General features: G+C 40.0%; 2 pseudogenes across 1 annotated transcript in view; both read right to left on the bottom strand.

The window, feature by feature from the left end:
• Positions 1–23,187, bottom strand: part of LOC148737511 (uncharacterized) — a 182,314-nt pseudogene that overhangs the window by 73,828 nt on the left and 85,299 nt on the right.
• The window catches only part of LOC148737522 (putative pre-mRNA-splicing factor ATP-dependent RNA helicase PRP1), a 21,868-nt pseudogene continuing 6,200 nt past the window's right edge, over positions 7,520–23,187 (bottom strand). The window contains exons 3-13 of the transcript XR_015996645.1: positions 22,267–22,466; positions 20,953–21,085; positions 19,607–19,852; positions 17,888–18,142; positions 17,287–17,545; positions 10,788–10,979; positions 10,566–10,688; positions 9,799–10,001; positions 9,544–9,594; positions 8,839–8,957; positions 7,520–7,901 (exon numbers count right to left, since the gene is read on the bottom strand). The product of XR_015996645.1 is annotated as a putative pre-mRNA-splicing factor ATP-dependent RNA helicase PRP1 (transcript). The remainder of the gene's footprint in view (positions 7,902–8,838; positions 8,958–9,543; positions 9,595–9,798; positions 10,002–10,565; positions 10,689–10,787; positions 10,980–17,286; positions 17,546–17,887; positions 18,143–19,606; positions 19,853–20,952; positions 21,086–22,266; positions 22,467–23,187) is intronic.

The raw sequence follows: 23,187 nt of genomic DNA, 5'->3' as shown, positions 1-23,187 counted from the left end.
TTTGAGAGACATGTTTCGGCATGCTTATGCCATCTTCAATCAATGAGTAACAGAACGCGAGTAATTATATAACAGACAAGTAGATGAATAAGATATTTACATTATGATGTAATACAAAAGCGGGTACTAATTACAACGTGACACCAAACATCAAAGGTGTGAACTAAAACGCTAGGAAAGTCTTATAATGCTGTAATTGTTTGTTAAGTTCAGGTTCGATCTTATTTATATAAAAAGCTTCTTTGAGTTTTAAATCAATTGAGTTGTTAGCAGAGTCCACAATACTAAAGCTAATCTTTTTCTTGGTTTCCACGAGGAAACATGGCTTAATAATTTTAACCATTCGACTCGCATTCTACTTTATAGGCGTTATGTTTACGACACCTTCTGTGTCTTCCACAATGATCATTTCTTTAGCTGATTTCCTTTCAAAACTGTAGAAATCCTTAACATAGTCATGAGTATCAAGCCTCGAATAACTCTTGCTAAAATGGTGATGACGTATACATGTATAGTCAGCTGAAAGAAATGATTTTCAGATGTAGCAGTGGAAAACAGTTAAAAAGACCTTGACATGTGTTAAACAACTAATCTACTGACTCGCATGTATGTTTCAGCTGCAACAGCTCACTGAATTAATTAAAAAAAATTGGTTCCTTTACTAATTTCTTCCAAGTTTACTAATGACAACATCATCTGTGTTTATCTCTTACAATATTGTTCTGTTTATTCTTGTCCTTGGTCAACCTGACCAAAAAATGATCATGCTTCCTCGACAATTTTTCATTTGAGCCTAATTACACCTTAAGTGGAACCTCGATTTAACAAAGTGCCAGGGGACTGGGACTGGTAGTCTCCCTCGCAGCCGTTTTTAGTCTCGTCACGCAACGCTCCTCCCCACTAAAGTAATTCTTTGATCATGAAAAAAGACTGTAATAGGCAGTGAATTATCGCAAAAGTAGAAGTACTTGAGAGACCTCAGACTACATTTCCCGCGCAATTTGACATCGTTTAAACGTCGTTTAATGATCAAGAAGTCAAGTGCGGTCACCAAGCTAAAAGACTAAACAATCCGCCATATTGACAACATGTGCGGTCACCAAGCTAAAAGACTAAACAATCCGCCATATTGACAACATGTGCGGTCACCAAGCTAAAAGAATAAACAATCCGCCATAGTGACAACATTTTAAACAACCTGAGGAAGACCAGTAAAACTGGTCGAAACGTCGGTTTTAAAGATATTTTAACCTCGGAAAATCCCGGAAACGATTAAAAAATATATTAGTTTTTACAAAGATGAGAGGAGAAAGTTTCAGGAATGCGATAAGTTCATAAAAGGTGTAATTTTGGCTCTTGAAGAATCCATGATCAGTTTAGTCAAGTCATCATTTAATTTGTCATCAACCTCAATGTTTGATTTCAGTAGTTCTGCCCTCATTTCTTTAAGCTCATTTTCCAGCTGTGCACATTTTAATCTCTGGTTTTGCAATGTCAATTTTACTCTTTCAGGGTCTGTTTTGGATACAGGTGCTTTGACATGCGCAGGTGTCCATTCTGTTTGGCCTTCATGGAATTATTTCAGTGAAGTCTCGTATTTAGAGCAAGCAGTACAAACAGAGTCATCTTTGCCACATATTAAAAACAAACATCCATGGGATCTCCAACTTCCCTTGTAATGTTAATAATAGTAATAATAACGAATATTTATACAGGATAGCCCTTCAGTGCAGAAGCAATGTTATCAATGGGGTCCTGTCTACATAACATAATATAAGGATAAAAATATAAGAATAAAATAACAATGACTACACAACTAACTAAATGTCCTAACAAAAAATTGATCTAAAGACTCCCTAAATGGTACCCTACTGCTAATTTGCTTGAGTTTTAAAGGTAAAAAATTTAAGCTGAAGCTCCTAAAAAATAAAAACTTTTCCGAGCAAAGTCAAGTCTCACTTTCGGCAGAGCAACGGTGGTCCCTCTGTTCCTCGTATTAAAATCGTGTTTTAACAATTTAAAATATTCTTTGAAAGGACTACAAACATTGCCTTTTAGGCAATCAAAAACAAATAAACAAGCCTTTTTCTTTAAAAAATTTTCAATTGTGGGTAGATGGAGTTCATAGTTTAGACATTTTGAGTTTTGCAGAATAATCCTGTGACTACGTTGCTCCAGGTTTCTTATTTGGCACCTTCGTGTCTCTGACCAACCAAGCGTAATTTGACCGCAATAAGTGAATATGGGCATTATCCTTGCTCTGTAGATTCGTTCAGCGCTCAAGGTGTCAGTGTTAGAACGGATTCGCCGTAATAAATTCACTCTTCTTGCAGATTTCTTGTATGTTTTGTAAAAGTGCTTGTCAAGATTCAATGTAGGGTCCAGATAGACACCTAGGTACTTTTAATTTTTCGTCGTGTCGATGCGAGATCCATTTACGGAGAAGTTTAGTTCTTTGCCATCAAAACCACTTAATCTTTTTGCTGTTCCGAATAGCATTACTTCAGTTTTTCCTTTTTTGAGATTAATGATAAGTTCGTTATCTCGAAACCAGGAGGCGAGGCTATTGATGTCTTCGCTGAGGTTGTGTTGAATAATATCCGAGTCTTTCGAGGATGCGAAAATTACTGAGTTATCTACGTAGGTGATAATCTTACAATAACGGAGCGGCTTGTGGACATGATTAAACTGAACTGAAAACAATAACGGCCCGAGAATACTTCCTTGGGGAACACCTGTGAAAACAGGGTTAGGTTCTGACAATACTCCCTTAAATTGAGCGATCTGGTTTCGGAGGAATAAATAGTCCGTAAACCAGTTCAGTTCATTATCCTGTAGGCCATAGCGAGACAGTTTTTCTAACAAAACGGAATGGCTGATGGTGTCAAACGCTTTAGATAAGTAAATGAAGATCGCTCCTGTAGCTTTACCTCCGTCCGCTTCCTTCCGGATAAGGTCTGTAAAGAGAGTTACTGCTAATTCCGCCGAGCGATTGCGGCGAAATTCAAACTGATGTTCAGAGAGAAATTGTGTGCAAACTGCTGTCCTCCCTCGTCTTCCTTTGTAGAATCTATAGGAATAACATGGTGGTACAGTTTGATCGTAGTTTCAGAAGCATCAACACCTTTACAGAAATTGTAGTCGTTTAATTCTTTGACCAGGGCTGACAAAGTTACGTTTCATACGGTGCGACAAAATCTGAGTTACAGTGGATGGTCTTCAACCAGGTAACATCCCAACACTTTCACGGTAAAAGCAAGGCTATAGTCCACAATTACTTCGAACTCAGGCAGAAGATAGGGCTCAACTTTCTTCTTGAATATTGCTTTATCGGGAAAGATCTTAGAGGTCCACTCATTCAAAGATTTCAGACATGTAGCCCGCTTACAAAACTCGGAAACTGTTTCATAGCAACTTGTGTTGATGTGTGCGTCTAGGTCTTTCATGATCGTTCTTGCTGGTCGCGGTATCGGCGTCAACAATTCGTGACTTCTTTGAGGCATATTCAGAATAGGCAATGCACTAAATCTAGGCTTCTTTATTGTCACTTTCGCCTATTGAACTGTAAAAGAAGCAAAGATTACTATCGAAGACTCGAACATGAACAAATAAGACGCAGGACGCGATCGAGCTGAACTTTTCGATATTAAAACAACATTACTTCAGCTGTTACTAAGGTAGATAACGCTTATACTTACATATTTGCAAATCCTTGGGTTTGAAATGCTTCTCGCATGTATAAACTCTGTCGTACTTTGATTGTGCTCTGAAGCGCTGATCCATTTCTCGCGTTTTGGTTATTTCGTGAAGCCAGGCTTCCCGCCATTTTCTGGACTCTTCGTCCTTTGCTGTAGGCAACTTCCATATGCTGATTCTTCTCGATCGTCTGGATAAACCGCATCCAAACACCGCACAGTTATCCCCTGGCATCACATGAAGTAAGCTGTCCTCAAAAAATGACTTTTACGCCTTAAAAACTATAGAAACTTGGAAAGTATTCTGCAATGCTTCGAATTTGTCAGTGAACGCTCTGTAGATGTTTCGATTCTGTGCACGTTCATCAGACCGTGACTCGAATAAACTTTGACAAAGGCATGTCCCTTTGAAGTTCGCTGGGTCTCCTAACCAGTCCCCTCTACTAACTATGAGCTTCTTGAATAATCACTTCAGATTCACCCAGAGCCCTGGGGTCACTTGTAAAGTTTTATGGTTTTGTAAGTGACAACAGTTTGTTTGGTTTCTTTTAATTTCGCATCGAGGTCATGTGAACTTAATTATTAATTTTATCGATTTTTGCAAAACGGGTTTCATGACATCAGTTGTGTTTGTTTTCATACTGGTAAGATTATATAATTTAACTTGCCTTTTTGTTTTGTTTTGTTCGTTTTGTTTGTTTGTTTGTTGGTTTTTTTTTTTGTCAAAAAAAGCGCTCTTGTTATTGTTTTTTGTCCCAAAAAGCGCTCGTGTTCTTTTTTCAAGTTATTGCTCGTGTTCGTTGACAAGAAATTATGTAACATGACTTTAAAGGCGAACCGCCACTTTGCCAATCATGGTACACTCGCTACTCGCGAGTGAAAACTATTCCCGGCAACTGAAGTTAGTGTAATGCAGTGCTACAATTATTTACGATAACCTGATTACGCAATTCATTTCATTTGAAACTGCAAACAATGTACCTTACTTACAGTGTATCTTTCTTATCCCCTACAGTTGGACTCAATGCTCGTAGAATGGATGCAAGCTGTTGTCATGATACCTTAAAAACAGCTCAGACGGCTCGTGTAAGGGTAACGTGCCTCTATATGTCCATCGAAGGGAGAATTGTCTGTAAAACTGATTCAAACCAAGCTCTAAAACGTTCCAGTTCTTTGCTTCTTGCAGAAGACACAGTTGTTAATTACTGACGTAGGAGTTTGACTTGCTCATTGATTTATGAAGAATAAATTCCTGTCATATTACAGGTGCATTAGAAAAGTACAGGGAAAATTTCTCTAGGAGGCTAATCTCAGAGTTTATGAAGAGTTTACATTATCGTTTACGTACACGAAAACAGAGGCTTGAAAACAAGATAAACAGTCATTAGTTAATTATTTAATGTACAAAGTGTGGTCACTTTTACTCCATGAAACTATGTTCTTTTAAATAGTTGCAATAATCACAGAGGTCTACACCAGCCAATATACGATTCGAGACTTTGATAGAACTCAGCTCCTTCAAGGGGAGTACGGACAATATATGAAAATAAGAATTGGCATCTATAAGTCCTTTTTTCTGCCCGGAGCACCTTGTGCCGATGAGGAGTATGTTGAGACCCGTGATGGTTATAATCAGTCTGCCAATCTACTGGGCATAGTTTGTGGAAGGTACACTCCTTATTTTACTCGGTGATCCAGTGGACATAACATGTGGTTAAGATTTTCACCTCAGCATAGATACTGGTTTCAATGGGATTCAAGATATGAGGGAAAAGTAGGGAATGCCGTGAACAGGTCACTCAGAATTTTCAAGTTTAATTTTTTTCATTTTCTTATTTGTATAATTAATTACAGGAAGAGTAGTTTATAATTTGTATATTTGTTGATACCTATCCTGTATAAATGTTGTTGTTATTACATGTAAATCACTTTTTTCTGAGTTTTAGATTTTCTATGTAGTAATAGATTTCGCGCGACTAAATTCTGCGAGGATTTTTTATGCGCAGGTCTTTAACTCCGCAAATTTAAAAACTTTAATCCGGCTTCTAGATAAAGAATGATGTTTGGGTGTTTACTTTCCTTCGTACAGATTAATTGTGAGGCCTGAGTAGTCCAGTGGTCAGTGCGCTGGACTCTGGGTTAAACGGCCCGGGTTCAAGTCCTGGCTGGGGCTTAACGTTGAGTCCTTAAGCAAGACACTTCACTCACATTGTTTCGTCTTCTCGGATAGGACGTAAAGCCGGAGGTCCCGTCTCTTAAAGGGTAAGGGGTAAGAGACGTTAATTTCCCACGCACGAGATTACTGTGTGCTGGATGTCCTCCCCTGGGGTGGGTTGGGTGGGAAAACAGCAGGTCCACATCAGCTTCTACAGTTGCCAATAAATTCAACCTGCTTGAACAAATAAACATCATGATGATGATGATGATGATGTTACCCTAGTAACGATTTTGCGTAGATGTACCTAACTTTAGACACCGAGTCTTACACTAGATTGTCGGTGTAGGAAGATGAAGATATATAGTTTTAGGTGTACAGATTTCGATGTCTCATTAGTTTTGTGTTTGTGCTTAGTTCCTACAAGCCTAAAAGAAGTCGCAAAGACTCAGTTTGTCCTGCTCAACCATTCTTCATCTTTATGGTGCCCGGCGGAAGGTGGACCGGCTCCTCGTATTGTCTGGAGAATGAATGGTACTGTTGTACAAAACAGCACTAGTGTGCGACTCCGAATCAAAGTTACTGAACAAGAAAGAAATAAAAAATACAGCTGCGAGGTGAACGAACATGGTCAGTTGAAGAGGATTAACATTAGTCTTGTTGTCGAGGGTAAGTTTCAAGTTAGATATTTACTTTAAGGGGAGCTCAGCTGTTGTTTATGGTTATGGTAACCTTACGATTTGTCTTGCGATTATTTTGGGTCTAATTTTGTTTTTGAGGGAAATTGTCTATGATTCCATGTAAGGGTAATCTCATAAATGATATTCATGAAGTAAATCAATTTTAATTCCAGCAAAGTTTCATATCTCAAAAAAAAAATAACTTGCCACAATTATTTTAATGATTTTGCGTTTAATTACTGCGCAGTTTACAGGTTGCTCTGAGCGTCGTTTATTCGTATCATTAACGAAAAGAGAAGTAAATGTAAAATAAAACTATGTCCATAACAGGCTTAGTGTAAAAACTTGTATTCCCTGTCCGGGGGCCCCAAAGGGGCTACTTCGTACTTCCGGCGGATGTTTTTCGCTTATTTAATGTTCCTCCGTTTCCGGGGCCAAAGTGCTAAATAAACGTGTCTGCGATTTGCCACATTCAATGTTCAATATCTGGCAAAATGTGTGGCGCAAAGCATTAGTGAAGATCAGTAACAGCTGCTTAAATTACCTGAAGATATCTGAAGTTTTCCCAAAGGTCTTCCTTTTAAACAGTTGAAAATAACAACACAATGAAAGTGTGTTCCTTGGATTTTATTAAGCAGTTTTTCAATTGTTTCATTTACCAAGGAGTGGGAAAAATTTCGGTTAAAGATCCCTGACCTGCAAATCAAGCCAGTTTGTAGAACTCAGATGCATGCTGATTACTTCACCCGTGAATGCCAAGAGGTAATGCACATGCAACTCCTTCTTGCCACATTATCTCCACTACTATCAGAAAACAGGTAAAGGGAATAACTTAACTAATGGGTGAAATCACTTTGCTGATTTACAAGAATATTTAAGGCAGCCGAAGGGGAGAATTTAAATCTGTCTCTGAAGTTTCAAAGTTAACAGTAAAAAGACATTGAAAGCGATTGAAAGCTATGTACAGCAACAAGTTACAAATCAGCAACTAAAGGATTTAGGGAGCAGGTTTTATTTGGAGCTGCAAACTGTTTAACATGCTTGGATGGCCTATGAGTCTTTTCTTGAATGTTACTGTTTCTATATCATTAGCTGAAAAAACTTCGGAAGAAAGATCTCAGGAAGCAAACAGAGGAAAAACAGAAGCATATCTAGTTTTACTTTTAAGTTAGAAAGAACCAAATCAAGATGATGGCATGATTTTCTTAGCAATAAGGCTTTTTACAAGTTCTTTCTTTCACATGTTTTATTTTTTTCTTAATGAGGTTGTCCACAGTTCATTTGAAGTTTCATCTGTTCTTCTGTAACCTCTCTACAATCCTTTCCATGACATGCTTGGTTTCATAGTACTGGGGTGCAATCTTCACCAACCTGTAGAAAAATCAAGCAGGAAGCTTTCTTAAAATGTCTTACAACAGTCATTCAAGAGGTTCATAGGTTCTCCTGAGGTTTCTAAAAGGTCTCTTATGCATTCTAGGCTTAATTGATTCTATCCACTGTTCTAATGCACTCCTGTGTTAAGCCTTCTGCAATAATGCTACATCTTGTTGTTCATGTAGTAAGCTGAACTATGATTGGTCTATTGGAGGGCAGACACATTCACCACAGCATAATTGAAAGTTTTTTTACTTTATTATTATACAAAACAGACAGAATTCATGTTGCAGTGTGACTTTTCAATTACAGATCACAGAAGATGTGAAAATGTGGTAAGAACATTCAGTTACACTCAGCAGTGCCAAGTGCTCCACTCTTTGTTCGTACCACTATTTTGACTTCATCTGTCACCTATAACAGAACAGATGCATGGCGACATGGAATCTAATTGTTAAACAGACTGACACCACAGCAGAGTGTCTTCTTCATGGTGCGATAAGTGAGCCACCATAAAAAAAAGCTTGATGCGTGATTCATAAAGTCATCTTGCTTGATATTGTTGTAACAGGTCTTGTACCTTATACAAAAACGACACCTGACCTAAAACAAGGCAAGAAAGAAACTAGATCCTCCTAGTAGGTCTTGATGAAAACAAAGATAACATCGTCAATTGCCGGAGATCACAGTCATAACAATAATAATAATAGTAATAATAATAATAATAATAATAATGATGATAATAATAATATATATCAATTTCTATGGTGAATTTCCATGTAAATGCTCTAATGCACCTTAGTTGACCAAGATTCAGTTGAATTTGTTTTTTTTTGCACTCGTGACAACATTTCACAGATCAGTCACAAAGGGTTATTGTGTAAACACCCCAAATCAATACACTCAAGAAACCCTTTAGTACCACTAACCTTACTGGTCAACCTTTTTGTCTATATAGGTCCGAATGTAGCTCTTGGTGGTCAAAACAAACTCATTGTACTACACTCACTCAAGCTTGTGATCCAAACAAGTTGATGGATGCAGTTGTACCACCTAATGGTTGATAAATAATAATTATAGTGAAATAAATTTCAATTGACCTGCGGATAAAAATCAATCAAAGCAATGATCCTTGCAGTTGTATTAGAGTTTTAACAATTGCTGAAAAGGAGCCTGGAAAAAACTCAGACTGATGGGATTTGATCCCATGCCTCCCAGGTACTATTTGGCCCTACTGACAACTGAGCTATGAAGCCACACATTTGGAGGGTTCCTTCCCATGGAGTTATCTACTCTCAGCATGATGCATCGGTGATCCTTCACAACTACAGCTTCGTTTTTTACTGTCAGTGATGTCAATAGTTTAGCTTGTTACCAGTCCTCTAGTTGCTTAGCTTCAGTACCCCCCCCCCCCATCACAAAGAAAAACAGTGTACCCAAGAATCTAGCAAAGACATCTGTCAATCTCCTGGTACATCAGAGAAATCTGGGACAGTTGGGAAACAGTGAAATTGCTAGTTGGCTTGGATTTTCACAACATGAAAACAAGGCTAAAAGAGTGTTGTACTATTACTATAATTATGACCTCTAGATACTGTAATCGTGTGCTGTAAGTAAAGGGAATATGTTAATATCTCACCTGGTTGTCTTTGACAGTAAGGTAGTGTCCAGACCTCTCCAAATGAGCCACCTACTCATCACAACAGTTAAGTGGGAGAGATGGGTGAGGAGGTAGGATTCACAGATTTAATGGTCAGTATCTGAAGTACTTCAAATAAGGTTACTGTGCTGCATCAGTTTGGCAAACAAATGTCATTTCTAACCACTCTTCATTTTGGTAGGACATTCTGTACTCAAATTACTTGTACACATGTTGGCAGCATCAAAAGAGAACCTGATTGTAGCCAAACATAATTTTACACTGTCCAAATTGCTGATGTAATTTTCAACCACATATGAAACTGTTGAAGTCAGTGCTACGTCGTGCAAAGTTGAACCTGTCCATGATCCTGGTAAGTTGCTGTCTCACATTATCAGCCGATTTGAGAGAACGATGTTGGATAAAATTATCATAACACCACTGTGTATCTTTGTGGTCTAAAAATAAGGATAAAAAAGTTTTGTTTGAAATAGCCAAGGACATCTTTGGGCTTTGACTGTGTCAAGCCAGCCCCCAAACAGCAGAAAGAAAACTGCTCCAATTTCTGCACTAGAACTCAAACAAAGAGTTACCGGTACATTATACTGGTAAATGCAATGTTACTCATGAACCTGAATTGTCAGATTATCTGCAAATAAGTTTAATCCTTTGACTCCCACGAGTGACCAAGACAGAATTTCTCGGCTTACAACTTCAATACAATAACAAGCAGACAAGTGATGAGAATAGAGAAGCCAATGAGTTGATCCAATACCAAATTCTCCACACTAACATTACAAGAATTTTGTGACAGAGAGTAAGAAGAATTAGAAATGAGATCTTGGCAGTGAAAGGTTTAAATTGAAATCTTCCCCCAAGGAGAAAAAAAAGAAGGTTCCATAATGTACAGAAAGGACTAGGAGGACAAGATTAGTAGGTGTTTTTTTTAGTTATCATTGTACAAACAAGAACATCAAAAAGCTTGGCATAGAGTGTAAGTAGAGGTTACAAGTCAAACTCACTTTGTTTGTATGCATGGTAAACATTCAGCAAGGTCAGGTGATCTCCATCAATGTGAGCAAACTTCATCTTAGCTTCATCAGCTGCCTTCTTAGCTTCATTTGGTCTCAAAAACACCTGAGGAACTAACAAACAGAGCCAGGATCATTCATAAATTATAATGATAACAATTTATCAAAAAGTATTTTTAAGTAAATCAACAGGTTGACTTGATATCTGTATACCTGATAACATGGCAGTAATGGAGAGAACTTCATTAGAACAATTGTGGTCACAACTGGCAATCACCATCTTGGCAAGTTGAGGGTCGAGTGGAAACTCTGCCATCATGGAGCCCAGTAATACGAGGTCTCCATTGTCATCAAGGGCACCAAGATAGTTCAGCAGTTGAAGTGCTCTCATCAAAGTTTCTGGTGCTATCAAATTGACAAAAAAAGAATGAAATCTTAGCTTTCTTTGATTGGCTTGTACGCAACCTTTTACTTGCAAGACTGTGAGCTATTCCTTAGAAAATGACACTTCTGGGAATCACCCATCCTCGGAGACCCAGGGGCTGTGAGTCAATTTCAAGTTAAGGGCAGAAGAGCCCCTGGGTACATTGTCGTACAAGACTAGTTCCAAATGGTCGCAGTTGTTCTGGCATCTGATTGGTGCCAGAAAATCTTTGTGTTTTTCTGTCCAATCAGAGTGAAGTGTCCTTTGGAGTCCTTTCGTGTGTTTGAACATGCACACATACAACAAGCTCTGTTGCTCGCTATGCTTGTTTGGGTTGTACGACGAGGCTTTGCCTGAGGTGAAAAGTTTCAGTCTCCGCACACAATGTAAGAGAAATCGATCAGATTGTCCGCCAAATCTTACCGGAAAATACACTGAATACTTTCACAGGTATCACAAGAGAACGTGTTTGAAAGTTTGCGAGGTTCGTGTAAAACATAATAGTTGCAGGAATTGATATGTCGCTTTAAACGTTAGATGAGATGTAAGCCTAAATCTTTCAAGATTTTTTGTACAATTTGTTGAGACTGAGACTTTTCCAATCCCGTGAGGTTATTTCGTCGCACGGGCCACGCAGGTATGTCAAGCAACTGGCGCTTACGCTTACGTAGCTTTCTGTGTGCACCAAATTCTACTCGTTGCTATATAGTAAAGTCTTTCGCAATATGGCCAGGGTTGCAGAGAACGTTAAGTTCGTGGACGACCTTCAGCAAGCGCTTAAAGAAAGCTTAGCTGTGTTTCCAGTTAGCTAATTAAAATCTGAAAAAAAAACTAATCATCGAGAACATCGTGGAAAGGAGACATGTTTTCGGACAGTTACGGAAGGGGTTTGGAAGAAATTTAATCTTTCAACTGCTGTGTAGAGTGTTCAAATTCTTGAGCTCGAAAGTGCTATGTCGGGCATGCCGGCCCGCGGTATCTGTCACATATGCGCACGCATGCCACGTGCGCACCTTGTAGATTTGACAATCGCCATGTTGAAAATAGAGATGTTGAGTTTGTATTGAGTTGTAGTAATTCGTCTGACTTAAATCCGTGAAACACAACAGATTGGCGACGAGATTTTCAGAACTCACAAAAGAGACGTTCAGGCCTAGGACAATATGCCGATTGGAAAGTTAGAAGCCTTCGATGAAACTAACGACGACTGGCTTGCCTACGTTGAACGAGTAGAGCAATACTTTCTCGCCAACGACATTAAGGAAGACAAACAAAACGTATGGGCTATTACGAAACCTCTCTGCCCCAGAGAAACCATCCAGCCTGTCTTTCAAAACCATCGTGGAAACTCTACAGAAACATCTTTCTCCGAAACCACTGCTCATCGCAGAGCGATTTCGCTTTCACAAGAGAAACCAACTGGAAGGTGAAACCGTAAGTACTTACATTGCTGAATTAAAGAAGTTGACACTGTATTGTGAATTTGGAGCGAGCTTAAATGATGCATTAAGGGATAGACTAGTGTGTGGACTACACAATGAACTTATCCAGAAACGATTACTCTCCGAATCAGAGTTGACCTTAGCAAAGGCGACGGAAATTGCATTTGCCATGGAAGCTGCGGCAAAAGATACCTTAGAGTTACAGGGTAGTAAAGAATCCGACGTTAACAAAATAAACACTGAAAACGCACGAGTATATAATGTGAAGCCGAAGCCCCGTGATAATTGTTATCGATGCGGTGGCACCACACATGAATCATCTGAGTGTTACTTCAAGAAGGAAACATGCCGGAAATGTGGAAAACTGGGCCACATCCAACGAGTTTGCCGCTCTGGAAGAAATCAGAACACTACCCAACGAAGAAAAGTTGATAAACCCAGTCTGCATTCTTTTGAGATGAGTGATGAATGTGATGACGACAGTTTTGTGGCATCACTAGAAGTAAACAATGTCAACCAAGTAACAGCTGGTGAGGTCATCTGGGTTACACCAAAGATCAACGGACACACCCTGAAAATGGAACTCGATACGGGCTCAGCAATATCCACACTTCCATTGCAGAAATACAAGGAAATATTCGCAGACACACCACTGGTGGACACCAAAGCCATTTTGAAAACCTACTCAGGAGAGAAGATGAAACCAGAAGGAAAACTCCTTGTACGTGTGGAACACAACAATCAGGTTAAGAACTTAACATTGTACGTGGTAGAGACACAAGGCCCAGCCTTGTTTGGAAGAGATTGGCTACACGAGATACAACTCGACTGGAAACAGATCTGCGCCATTTCAAAAGAGAAGACACCACAAGAAACCCAAAAGAAATTAGAGAAACTCCTGGACGAGTACAGTGAAGTGTTTCAAAACGAAACTGGCACACTCAAGTCCACCAAAGCAAAACTAACGCTTAAGGAAAACAGTCAACCCAAGTTTTACAAAGCAAGACCTGTTCCATATGCCTTGAAACCCAAAGTCGAAGTTGAGCTGAAACGTTTAGAGGAAGAAGGAATACTGAGCAAAGTCAACTTCAGCAACTGGGCAACGCCTATTGTACCCATCGTCAAACCAAACGGTACAGTAAGGATCTGTGGTGACTATAAAATCACAGTAAACCCCCAACTGCAGTCAGAGGAGTACCCTCTCCCTCGCATTGACGACATATTTGCTAAGCTGGCAGGGGGGAAGAAGTTCACCAAAATCGACCTTAGACAGGCATACCACCAGATGGAAGTGGAGGAAGAGTCACAAGAGTACCTGACAGTCAACACCCATCAAGGATTGTACCGATACAATCGCCTGGTATTTGGAATAACGTCAGCCCCAGCCATTTGGCAGAGATCAATGGATCAAATCTTAGAAGGAATAGAAGGGACAAGCTGCATCTTAGACGATATGATAATCACAGGAAAAGATGACGAAGAGTATCTCGCCCACCTGGAGGAAACACTGAAGAGGTTAAAGGAACATGGCCTGAGAGCAAATCGCGGGAAATGCGAATTTTTCCAGACAAAGATCACCTACTGCGGACACGAAGTGGACCAATACGGACTACACAAGACCCAAGAGAAAGTTGATGCCGTCGTCAATGCCCCAAGGCCAGAGAACGTTCAACAAGTCCGTTCATTTTTGGGATTGGTAAACTATTACCATAAGTTCTTACCCAACCTCGCAACCACCCTCAACCCCCTGAACAGGCTCTTAGAACAAGGCAAGCCGTGGAAGTGGTCCGCAGAGTGTGAAGAAGCCTTTTTCTCGGTGAAGAAACTCATAGCATCAGATATGGTACTTACCCACTATGATCCAGAGCGACCATTGAAACTAGCATGCGACGCCTCACAAGTCGGAGTCGGGGCCGTACTATCGCATGTAATAGAAGACGGCTCAGAACGGCCCATAGCCTTCGCGTCACGCACCCTTACGAGAGCAGAAAGAAACTACTCCCAGATTGACAAAGAAGCCTTAGCCTTGGTTTGGGGAGTCAAGAAATTCCACCTATACCTATTCGGCCGCCATTTCACGCTGGTCACAGATCATGAACCTCTGACCTCAATTCTTAACCCCAAGAAAGGGATACCAGCCATGACAGTTTCCCGTTTACAACGTTACGCATTGTTCCTAGCAGGATTCAAGTACAGCATTGAGTACAAAAACACCACCCAACATGGAAACGCGGATGGACTATCACGCCTACCCTTGAAAAAGGCGTACAGCAAGGAAGTAGCTGATCCAGCGGAAATTTTTCAAGTGTCACAGCTCGAAGTACTGCCAGTCAATGCAGATATGGTTCGTCAAGCAACCCAGAGAGATCCGGTATTATCACGTGTGGTAGAACACACGAGACAAGGGTGGCCACCAGTCAGTGAAAAAGAATTGGAACCATTCTACAGAAGGAAGGATGAACTTACATTACAGGATGGTTGCCTTCTGTGGGGCTCTCGAGTGATAATTCCACCTAAGTACCGAACACAGTTGTTAGAACAACTTCATGAAGGCCACCCCGGAATCGTAAGGATGAAGGCGTTGGCTAGGAGCTACATTTGGTGGCCAGGAATGGACAAGGAAGTCGAGCAAACAGCAAAAGGATGCACTGGCTGTCAACTCACCCAGAACAATCCTAAGACCGCCCCACTTCATACGTGGGAGTGGCCAGCACGCCCATGGCAACGTATCCACATAGATTTTGCGGGACCATTCTTGGGAACAATGTTTCTCATTGTTGTGGATAGCCACTCAAAATGGCCCGAAGTAATACCAATGACCACTACAAGCGCTGCAAGAACAATTGAGGAACTAAGAAAGCTGTTTGCGACACACGGATTACCACAACAACTGGTCAGTGATAACGGCCCACAATTCACATCAGACGAATTCAGAACATTCATGAGGAATAATGGTATCAAACACAAAAGGGAAGCGCCGTATCACCCAGCTACAAATGGCAGCGCTGAACGTTTTGTACAGACATTCAAGCAAGCTCTACGCGCAGCACTGACTGAGAAGAAAACCCTCTCCTGGAAACTGGCAAACTTCTTGCTAGCCTACAGAACTACACCACATGCGCTGACTGGTGAGGCACCAGCGGTACTCCTCATGGGAAGAAACCTCAGAACGAAACTCGACATATTGAAGCCTAACATACGGAAGCGAGTGGAAGAAAAGCAGCAAGACCAAGAGTTACGATCCAGCCACAACCCTACCCGTGAGTTAACCGTAGGTCAAGCTGTCGTTGCACGAAACTACAGAAGCGGAGATAAGTGGGTTCCTGGTATCATCACAGCTCACCCTGGACCCTTATCCTACGAAGTCAGAGTCGGACCAAATACAGTATGGCGACGACATATCGATCAACTTAAGGAGACTGCAGTAACTCCGAGCGTTAATAAGGAGTACTTCTCCCCACACCTAGACCCAGCTGTGTTAGTAGGAATTCCACCAGCGACATGCAGCGCCGAAAGTGAAGAACCACAACCTCCTTCTGCGAATGATATGCAGAAATTACCAACCATAGACATAGATGTGACCAACCAACCGAGCAAATCTCCTAGCAGCCAGAACGAGATCACGACCAGCAGTTCTGCAACACCACCACCTAGGCGCTATCCCAGTCGGCTGCGGAAACCCCCTGAAAAACTAAACCTATGAACTGAACTGAACTGAACTCAATTATTTTAGATTAGTTCTGAAATTTTGGGGGGGAGGAATGCTATGTCGGGCATGCCGGCCCGCGGTATCTGTCACATATGCGCACGCATGCCACGTGCGCACCTTGTAGATTTGACAATCGCCATGTTGAAAATAGAGATGTTGAGTTTGTATTGAGTTGTAGTAATTCGTCTGACTTAAATCCGTGAAACACAACAGAAAGGCCACAGATTCTCTTCTAGTCCCTTGGTCATTGTCATTTCACCTCTTTTGTCGATTGTTGAAGACCAAGTTAAACACCTTTGATCATTGAGAATCGATGCAGCTTTCATTGGGGAAAACAAAACCAACTGGACCAAGAAATCTTGGATGGAAAGGGCGAGCTTTCCTTATTGTAAATGTCAGCTTAGTACAGGGTTATCTACCCACATCTAATAAACAAAAGTTTCCACGTTTAGCTTTTCTTTTTTTGCAAGCGAAGATCACATTAGAGTTTGGCCGGGCGTGCACAAAAAGTTGCGTAAGTGCGAGTTGCTCGACATACCTGCCTGGCCCTTGCGACGAAATAGCTTTACGGGATTGAAAAGTTTCAGTTACAGCAAATTATACAAAAAATCTTGAGAGATTTAGGCTTACATCTCATCTAACATTTAAAGTGACATATCAATGCTTGCAACCATTATGCTTTATATGAACCTCGCAAACTTTTAAACACGTTCTCTTGTGATACCTGTGAAAGTATTCAGTATAATTTCCGGTAAGATTTCGCGGACAATCTGATCGATTTCTCTTACACTGTGTGCTGAGACTGAAACTTTTCACCTCGGGCAAAGCTTCGTCACACGGCCCAAACAAATATAGCGAGCAACAGAGCTTGTTGTATATGTGCGTGTTAAAACACATGAGAGGACTCTAAAGGACACTTCACTCTGATTGGACAGAAAAACACAGATTTTCTGGCACCAATCAGATGCCAGAATGACTGCGACCGTTTGGAACTAGTCTTGTAAGACAATGTCCCCAGGGGCTCTTCTGCCCTTAACTTGAAATTGACTCAGAGCCCCTGGGTCTCCGAGGATGGGAATCACCACAAATCAAGGGCCAATACACATGTACCAGCTTGCTCACAAGTACTGAACTTACCAGGAGGATCCATGAAGTCAAAATGCACCAAGTCATCAATGCCCAACTTCTTCAGCTGTAGCACCACAGTACCAAGGTTGGACCTCAGGATTTCAGGGTAGGTATTGTCTTGCATCTCAGTTTGATAAGCTTCCTCTGTGTACAATCTGAAACACTTGCCAGGACATGTACGACCAGCACAGCCAGCTCTCTGCTGTGAACTGGCTTTTGATATGGCAGAAACTAACAGTGACTCTACACGGATATGTGGATTGTACACCTATTATAGACAAACCAAAGACAAAATGACTTTATACTCAGTCAACCTTGATAAGGAACAATAAAATAATTATAATTATGCAGAATTAGAAAGATGTATATTTTTGAGCTTTGTAAGAAAAAGCTATTGATATTTTTTGATCTTGTCACAAACATGGGACAGAGAAAAAGTTCTGAGACCCCATGAGGAATTAAACCTGCACACTGAATCCAACCGTCTGGGGTTGGATTCCTTAAGGAAACTCAGAACATTTTCTTTGTCCCATGCCTGTTAAGAGACAAGAAACACGGTAAAATACTTTGTGAAAAGTAGAAAGTGATCAAATACTGAAGTAAGACAGACCTTCTGCATGGAAAATCCAGGATCTATAACAAACACCACACCATCAATGGTAAGAGATGTTTGAGCAATGTTGGTGGACACCACGCGCTTGCGCCCAATGGCACCATTAGGGCCTTTTGCTGGAGGAGCGTCAAAGATGCGCTGCTGCTGCTGTGGAGGAAGAGTTGAATACAGAGGGATGCAGCAGAGCTCGCCTACTTCAGGTCCCAGGTTATCAATTTCCTTCTTCAGTCTCTTACATGCTTCTTCAATTTCCTAAATGGAGAGAATAAAGTATAATGTTGAAAGGCTACTTTTAACTTAGTTTAACTTTGTTTAAAATATATACAAACTGCAAAAAATTAATACAATACTCGTATTTGTTGCAAAATGTCATTCAAGAATGAATGGTCCTTCAAAGCTAGGGTTAAATAGCACTTTAAGTTCTTGTTTAAAAAAGTGGAACTAAAAGTCATCTACTTGAACCACTTTTGCCAATTACACACCAAAAGCTGATAAAGGATATTTTTTCTTAATTTCAGGCCTAATGTTAATCAACTCTACAGTCATTCTAATCAAAGAATTTTTTAAAGTAAATGCAATTTAGATGTTGAAATTTGAGCACCTTTCACCCACTACATCCTTACATCGGCATTGTTTTTCTCTTATACATTTCCTAAGGTGCTGACATGGATAATTTTTTCTGAACAATCAAGAGCTTTCTAAGTTGTGGTCACTTTAAATATTCTCGTGACCTTAATTGTTTGATTCAGGGGTGACGTTGTTGGGAGAGTTAGATGCTTATCACTCTTAGGAGTTTAACTCTTTAGCTCCCACGAATGACCAAGACAGAATTTCTCCTTACAATGACAATACAATATCAAGAAGACAAGTGATGGGAATAAAGAAAAAATATTGATCAGGGGACTATTACCGTAATTTCTGGACGTTTACCCTCGTGTAATCTGTTGATTTTTGCCTTTAACACACGCCACTGCGGGTAATAGGGAGGTGTGGGTTATGTGACAATTTTGAAATCTACTGGCGGTTGAATTGAAAAAAATTCTCACCTACCTGCGATTCCACCTCTCAGGTGAATTTTATTGTATTAAGAGTGCCACAAAGCAGCACGAAAATATGATGCCCAATCAAGTTTATTTCACAGACAATTAGTTGCGCGACGAACAAGTTACTCTCTGCATGCATGTAAACAAAACCTTGATGGTGACAAAAATAAACCAAGGATAACCAGCGTGTCAGTGACAAATTTCCAGTCAACACTACCTGGAGCTGAAGAGAATTTTCCCACTTTAGGGACTTTTTAAGCCCAGTAGAACCAGAGATATCGATTTTTTTTGAGAAATCAACAAATCAACATGGCACTGAATGATCGTTCACACAAAATGTGGCCACGAATTTGCATTCTGTCAAGTATGCAACCATGTGAATTCTATAGCAGTTTTGTACAACTTTCCTTAGCTTTTAAGGTGTGGGTTATCCACCAGTGCGGGTAATCTATTGAATTTTTTTTTCACTGTATGCAATTGGCCATGCTGGTAAACGGTTGGAAATTACAGTAATTGATCATCTACCAAATTCTCTTAAATGACATCATAAGAATTGAATGACAGACAGTAGAGAGAGTTACCAATGATACCTTGGTAGTGGAAGGGTGTTTAAGGATTAAACAAAACATGCCAATCTAAACTCAACAGTGCATCAAGAACTTTGAACACACACCTCTTGCCCAGTAAGAAACAACAAAATGTCACCCTCCACTTCCTCACACATGTGAGTCTGTACCACTGTTCCAATGGCTGCCTCCAAGTGGTCTCGTTCAGGTTCAGGAGTGTAAAAGATCTCTACGGGATATGTTCGTCCAGGGATTGTCATGAGTGGACATTCATCAAAATATTCCTGAAATTTCCCAGCATCTAAGGTGGCACTCATGATTATGATCTTAAGGTCATGTCGCTGTCGCACAACCTGTGGAAAACAGACGCATTTTATACAACTCCTGTAAGTTACAGGTGTAACAGCGGACCAATGCACTGTCACCTGCACGTGTACAATCAGCATCACTATTACAACGCACAACGGTCTGATTATTTAAACAAATTTTAGCCGTTGTTGAACAAAACTGCATTCTACATTATCTTCAATTTAGCACCAAACCATTTATTTGAACAAAGAGGGTAAGTTTCTAAAGAAACTGTGGTGCCGCATTGGTGGGGGTAATAACATAATTTGGTAATATCAACTAAGTTGAAATGTAAATTAGCCACCGCAAAGAGTTAAAAAGCTGACATTTCAAGTGTTAGCCCTTCGTCAGAGTAAATGACAAAGGGCTAACCCTTGAAACATCAGTTTTCTAACACTTTACGGTGGCCAATTTACATTAATTTCAACTTAGTTTATATTACCAAAATGAATTACCTATTTGTCTGAACATGTATTTTTGTGAACAGTGTCGAGAGGGTCAAAAGCTGACAGTGGAAAGAACACTGACATGTATTTAGTTAACTTGATCCATTTGAAGGGAAACCTAAGGCCCACTTGATTGACTAAAACCATGTTTTTGGTTGGACCTTGTACAAAAAACTAACCCCTTGTGTTTAAACAGTTCTCTTATGTGTAAAGTAACACCACTATCTGTACCACACTGCAAATCACTGAAAGCACCCCTTCCCTAATTCAAAGTTGCCTATTTGGAGCAAAAATATCACTGACAACAGCAAGATCAGGGCTTGACACCAACTTTTCAACTTACTAGCCAAGTTAGTAGTGACATCTTTGATTTTACGACAACTTCAGCTTGCTTACCAGTTAAACTGGCTGGTGGAAATCAAAAACCACTAACCAAAACTGAATTTCTACTAGTCTGTAGCTGGTGGGCTACCATTAGTGTTGAGCCCTGATGATGAAAAATGATTTGGGGGAAAGCGATTACCACGCAACTTACAGTTAGGACAAAAGAGATTGACAATGAAGTAACGGGCGGGTTCAATAGGTCAATGTGTCAACAGTTTTGTTGCCTATAGTTCTTGTAAGAATATGAAATCTCCACATGCATGCACACACTGTACCTCTTTCAGTAGACCCATGAGGATATCAGTAGCAAGAGTTCTCTCGTGAGCCTCATCAAGAAGAATGACTGCATAACGATCCAGTAGAGGATCAGTCATAGCCTCACGCAACAACATACCATCTGTCATGTACCTGGAAACAAATTAAAATGAGCTTTAAGATTACAGTCAGGAATGATTATCTCATTTGTTCAGACAACTGAGACAGAGCTAAAGGCCAGACTTAAACCTTAAATTGCATTTTCTCAAACCCTCTTCCTTCCTTCCTGTTTTTTAACGCTCTATCTCCCACTAGTGATTTTTATTTTGACCTAACCAAATTCTCCTAAAGACTTAATTGCTGTATTTATTCGGTTATAAGATGCACTTCGGTTATAAAATGCATCCCAAACTTTGCAACTTAGTCAAGCCAAGTTCCCAAATGGAAAGTTTTGTGAAAATACTTGGTTACAAGATGCACCAAAAGGTTGAGAGTCAACAAAAGGTGTGATGGATCTGAAAAAGTTTCACAGTTGCTTTGGCAGTGAAAGCAAATGGCGAAAAACTCCCAGTTTCACAACTGAATATCATCACACCACAGAGGATGCAAGTTTCAGTGCACAAAAGAGGCTGGATGGACGAAAAGGGTAAGTGTTATCTCTACATTGTTTATTCAGAGAAGGAACTTTTCGAGAGAGTGACACAAACACAATTTGAGGAATTTGAAACGTTGTTCAAACGGTTGTTTTGTACTCATGGATATCATGTTACTGAGCATGTGCTGTTAAGAACGTACGCAAATTTCCATTTGTTTGCTTTTGCAGTAAAAGTTTGCTTTTGTTGTTAATCTTTTGAAGTTATTCTAAAAGAAGTATTCCTTTTTAATTCATAGGAATAAAGGATTGGATTACATGCAATCTTTGCTACATATCAGAACAAAAAGCCCTGCTTGGGTGGGATTAGTTTCGTGGTCATCTGACGGAGGCCGTATAAGAAACAGTTCTTTCACAACCACCACAACAGCTCTTTTCAGGGCCACCCTACATGTAGTTCTTTTTATAACCACCAGATCTAACAAATTTAATGACCTACAGTTAGTGTTCTTCTCACATTTTTGTAACTATAAGTTCTGCTAAAAATTGTGATCTAGATTTTGTTGCGCGAAAATACTTGGTTATAAGATGCACCCCAAGTTTTGAGCAGATTTTGATCAAACAAGCATAATTATTTTCTTGTCAAAAATGTTGCACCTTATAAGTGAATAAATATTAAGCAGCTAGAGGTAAGAATCAACAATCAGATCTTGGAAGTTACAGAGTTAAGGATGAAATTGACTTTTTCTTCCTTACTTCAATAATAGTGCGAGGACTAGTGCAATCTTCAAATCGGATTGTGTACCCAACCTCCTGACCTATGGTGACATCCAATTCGTCAGCTACACGCTGAGCAACACTCATGGCAGCAACCCTCCTGGGCTGCGTACAAGCCACACACTTGCGTTTGTCAATGCGAGTTTCAAGACACCACTGTGGAATCTACAAAAGTAAAAGAGTTTGTCAAAATTGTTTTTCTTTTTTCACTACAAACTGCACTTACAGTAATGCAAAACAATGCATCATACAAGACAATACACAGACTAGGAATACTTGGTCTTGGGTGTATCATCTGCCTGTAATCGTGAGAAACAAGTTGATCCTAACGATTACCATTTCATAGTATTAAAATAAAGTGTCTGTTACACTGCCAAGGCAGGGCTGGACACTAATGGTAGCCCACTAGCCACAGACTAGTAGAAATTCAGTTTTGGGTGGTGGTTTTCCGTTTCCCCGAGCCAGTTTGGCTAGTAAATGAACTGACATTGTCGTAACATCTAAGATGTCACCAGCCACTTGGCTAGGAAGTTGAAAAGTAAGTGTTGAGCCCTGCAAAGAGAGAGTGGAACTGTATAGAATAAAAATAAAATAAAAAAATTGCCTGAGAGATAATGGTGATCGAGTGCTCTTCAATCCAAAAACCTAAACAGACTTACTTAGTTTCCATGCATGGTAAACACTTAGTTTACAACAAACAACAGTTGAGACCCTACTATATTTACAAGGAACAAGGAAAAAATATCTGTTAAAATGTACCTCACTTCCCTTAATTAGCTTCACACAGCAGCTCAGCTGGAATTTGTACCAACAGTAACTAGTATCTACATGTAGTAGGCATCTGTTACGCCCAACTGAAGCCTGAATTCTTCCAAATATTTACAGT

This window comes from Stylophora pistillata, chromosome 2, assembly GCF_964205215.1.
Source record: "Stylophora pistillata chromosome 2, jaStyPist1.2, whole genome shotgun sequence".
Lineage (NCBI taxonomy): Eukaryota > Metazoa > Cnidaria > Anthozoa > Scleractinia > Pocilloporidae > Stylophora > Stylophora pistillata.
The sequence above is the reverse complement of the archived record's forward strand: the minus strand, read 5'-3'. Positions and strand labels throughout refer to the sequence as shown.